Here is a 4,714-nt window from a genome sequence, read left to right on the forward strand (position 1 = left end):
TTCTTCCTGCTGAACTTTCAAATTACAAGAAAAATATACCACCCTTTTCTAAAAATATATTCTCCCAGTTACACTCAGAAATAAATCTGTCAGTGGGTATCCTGATAGATGCAGACTTTACTATTACTGGTTAATAAACATTGAGTTTCTCTTTCCAAATCTTACAGTAACTTATAAATGGCCTGTTTAATTCATCCTTACCTGAGGTTCTTTGTTCTGATGTTAGATGAAGAATTATAACTTCTGTTTCTTTTCCCTTGTAGTATATTGATTTTTGATACCTTATTGAGGGCATCCTAGCCTACCCTTTTAGAAAAAAATTTGGTTGAAGCAGTATAATAGATACAAAATACATATTGCCTGTTCAATTTACTTTTGAAAACTGCAATTATAGAATTTCCACTTAAAATGTTGTGACCTTCCCTTCCCTTCCCTTCCCTTCCCTTCCCTTCCCTTCCCTTCCCTTCCCTTCCCTAATACCATAGGACTGTCAACACTGCCTGGCTTTATTCCACTTGGAAATTACCAGCAGGGAAATCTGCTGTCCGTTAGAGGTAACTTATCTTCTTTTTTACAGTAACTATTTTGTGTTTTTTCTTATGATAAGAGAGGCAGAGTCAGGCTAAGAGACACATTTTGTGAGAGGTGGACATAAAATGGCACTAAATCACATTGTCATTTCCGTGGTTTTCATCTAGAAAAACAATTAGTTGTTTTTATTTTGTATGATGATAATTAACCCAAACAACTATCAATTTGCTTTACCTAATTTTTCTCCTAAACGTTTTTCCAGAGTTCATAAACTGCACAATGTTTCACAGTGGCACAGGAGGTAGCTTGAAAAATCAGTGGGCAGTAAAACTGGGCAAGCACAAACACACAGAGGAAGGCTTAGCAACCAGGGGGAGACGCCTCCTTGGATCCAGTGAGTCTCCAGAAATGCAAAGAGCCGTAAGGCATTCTCCTGAGATCCAGCCCACCCTTATTCCACCTGATTTAATGATCTGCCCTTTGCTTAGAGATAAAAAGTGATAAATATTCTCAATTTCAGTTTTAGACCTCCCTTTCCATCCTTCATACTTTTGATTAAGAAAAATGAATATGCCTAAGTGAGAAAATACCTTTCTGTTTAAATAGCTAAGGGATGTTTTTTTTTCTTTACAGTTGTTCTTAGGAGACCTTTTTGGACAAGATTTCATTACAAGTGATTTTCTTATGAAGTATATGGCAGCAAAAATAAACTGTGATACAGTTGCTCTTCAGTCTGTCACTATGGTTCAAAACTACAATTCCTTATAGAATTAGATATTACAAGGAAGAGCATCAGAAATATCTGTTAGACATATAGACAGTTTTTATGCAGACCAAGTAAGAAAGAGATTCTGGTTTTCAAGGGTGAAAGCTGACACTGAAAAACTTATCCTTTCTCAGTTTTGCCTTCATTCTCTTGCAGAGCCACTGTCAAGATCAAGATTCATGGTTCCCCCCATGGCTGCACAGGAAAACATTGTATTTTTCATCACCTGATAAAGCTCATTAAAATGTTGTCTACAGCACTTTTCTTAGGTTACTTTTTCTCAGTGGCATTTTACACCATTTTAAATGATTCCCAAGGGAAATAAGGGCCCTGTTATTCAGCTGATGGGATGAGAGAGACAATCTCTCACATTCCAAATGAAGGGAGATATATTAATAAAGAAAACAATGAAAGAGTGCTCTGATTTTCACTGATCTAAGGCCCCTTTCCATTGTTCTTCTTGGGAATAATATCTGATTAAAGACTGCAAGACTTGGTACAGTGAACTATTTAATGAATGCTCTCACAGAAAGTGAAATCTACTCCAACGTGCACTTCTGACTGTATCAAATCATGGATGTAAGCAGTTAATGGGAGGAATAGCCTGGCATTACATGGCTACTCTGATAGGGACCCAAACAGCCCATGTGTGCTAGCCCAAAACAGTCATTAAGTCAGCACGCTACAGCAGGAAATGTTACTGCAGCAGAGTCCTACACAACTATCAATATATTAGTTATAAGGGAAGAATCACAGAAGCACTTCTGAGTTATCAGTCACAAAAGCACTTCAGAACAGGGCAGTAACCAGGTCCCGTTAGTGTCTAAATGAGAAAGAATACACGGTTTTGGATGCAAGAGAAAGAAGTATGATAAATAAATGACCTTGTATCCAGGATAATTGGGGTCTGTGACTGCTTATTATTGTTGACCATTTGTCAAAAAAACCCTGAAAGTTGCAAAAGAATAAGAAATGTTTTATTCTTGGTCTTTCAGCCATTTTTACCTGCTTGATGCCAAGAAGGTCACTACCTGCAGATTCAAGGGACCCTGACAACTTGGACAGAAGCAGACTCCAAATGGGATGGGCGACAGAGTGGGAGGGGGGGTCCTCACGCAACCCTGTTTTTGATTTGTGGGGTTTTTTTTCCCTTAGGTAATTAAGTCAGAATGTCCTGAAGTGGTGTCTGTCTAAAGTGGTGCCTTCATTAATGTAAGTCCTTGCAGAAAAAAACCATGAGCCAGAAAACTTGTATCATCTCAGGTGGCTTCCTAAAAAACATGCAAGAATAGTGGTGAGACATCACTAGGTCTGCAGCCATGGCCTTTAAATTGTAGGGCCTCATCACTACAAGGTCTGGCAAATGTAAAGTTACACCTGGACCCCCCAACAAGGAGTTGAGGCAAGGGATGGACAGACTCAGCACTCAGCCTAGCTCCAACAAGCCAAGGGCATGTGAAATTTCACATGTGGGTCTTATTGCAACTATCCTTGAGAGCCTGAGGCAAAGGAAAGGGAGGGCTCAACAAGATCTCTGGCAAGAGATTTGTTCATTCGAGTTAAGATTTAATACTGATGTCTACCAATGTTGTGGTTTTCATCTACAAGTGTGTCTCAACCCTGGAATACATTTGGTATTGTCAAGTTTTAATGTCAAATTAACTTGCCCAAAGTTGAAGCCAGGCTCTTGCAGTATCTAAGCAACTGTTCCAAAACAGTGGTTAACAGGAGGCTGGGATGAGCGGAGCTGGAGGCAGCGAGCGCCGACAGCTGCACATCCACTGTCTCTCTCTGTTTTGAGCAAGGTCGTTGGTACACGTGCACCTGAGGGACTGTGTGACCACCTTGGGACTGGCATCAGTGTCCCGCTCACTGCAGGGCTTTTTTTCTCCCAGCTTCCTATAACAACAGCCTTTTCATGACAAAGCACATTTGAAAAATGGTGCTTTCACGTTCAACAAGCCACTGAATCCAGGATCAGAAGCTATAAACCAGGAGTGGGGCAAGTTTTTTCACCCACACTCTACTCAATTACTTTGCCCTTTTGCCCAGAGCCTCTTCTGATCCTACTTTCTCTTCAGCTGAACCAGAGGAGCCAGAAAATACCTATAAACGGTCTCTGACCTTGAAAAGTCCCCTTTTACCCTGGTGACCTGGCAGCAGGCACAGCACATCGATGTATGTTTCTGCTGTTCTGCTGATCCTGCTGTTCTCTTCAGAGGCGATCAAACTGCCTGCGTTTCAGTTTCTAACTAAGGCTCTGGAAAGAAGAGCTGTTTTTCTTAGGGGGAGCTAAACCCATTTGTGTTTAGTCGGTAGAGAAAGATGACACTTGCAGGGGATAATTTGGGATGCCCAAGGCAGGGTCTGGTGCTCAGTTCCCCTCCGAAGGTGAAATATCTCTCTACATATTACCTATGTAGGAAACCTGTTGTGCAAGATCCCTGCTAGTCCGTTGGGTTTCCCCAAATTGTAAATCCCTCTTGATCTGGCTGGCGCTAGCTCCCAGTCTTACCTTGCTGATTCATCTTGCAAACGTTCTTGCTCCCTAAAATGGGTGCATGGATTTATTGTTTAATTTAATCTAGACATTACATTAGAAATGGGGCTTTGGTGTGTGTGCAAGGAAAGAGAAAGCACTAGCTAGACCTCAGCTTGCAGCCACAATGGCACACATTGTTTAGTTCAAGTAGTCCATCTTCACAAATCATGTACAATTCCAAAATGTCATGATATTGTTGAATGCATACCATGACACCTCATCTGGGTTCATAAGCAATTCAGAGCTCAGTCTAAATGGAGGGAGTAGCTTACATCAATAAAATCTTTCAGGATCATTTAGGAAGAGAACAGTACTGAAAGCTGCAGGCTATTTTGCTTTCTGCCTAGCCCACAATAACTCTCAAATAAGAATATTGAACTGAACTAGATTGACTTGTATCCTGTACTCTGCTCAATACTCTGCTTTCCTGCCTGGCATTTAAATGGAGATATCACTGTTCTGCAGCATAGCATGAAGGCTGAGCATGACGATGTTCTTACTGACTGCTTGTATTCAAGTCACCCATCTGGATGATGGGTTGGTGACTATTAAACCGCAGACACCTCCAGCAGTAATTCCCAATAATGTGGCTCACTGGTGATTATCAAGGCCACAGTAAATGGTCCACGAATCATAAAGGTCTCATGTTCGGGGAAGGCAGTGCCTGCAGAGCCATGTGGCTGCTTCTCTGCTGCCGCAGAAATCCAGGTGGCCAGCCAGGGTCAGGAACCCTGCAGAATGGGCCCTGAAAAACAAACAATTGAGGACAATGTTTGTTTCTCTGGTATACACAGACCTGTCACAGGGGCTCATTACAAAAGGAGGTAGTTGAGGCACACTACCATCCCAGCCTGAAGCATTACTGTCCCTAGCTA

The 4,714-nt window shown here is 41.6% G+C and overlaps 1 long non-coding RNA gene across 1 annotated transcript; it reads left to right on the forward strand.

Moving 5' to 3' along the window:
• The first annotated feature begins 488 nt into the window (after positions 1–488).
• Positions 489–1,553, forward strand: LOC128141736 (uncharacterized). Its single transcript, XR_008235161.1, has 2 exons — positions 489–554; positions 1,454–1,553. It is a non-coding gene; the product is annotated as an uncharacterized LOC128141736 (long non-coding RNA).
• The last annotated feature ends 3,161 nt before the right edge of the window (positions 1,554–4,714 follow it).

Source organism: Harpia harpyja, chromosome 5, assembly GCF_026419915.1.
Source record: "Harpia harpyja isolate bHarHar1 chromosome 5, bHarHar1 primary haplotype, whole genome shotgun sequence".
Lineage (NCBI taxonomy): Eukaryota > Metazoa > Chordata > Aves > Accipitriformes > Accipitridae > Harpia > Harpia harpyja.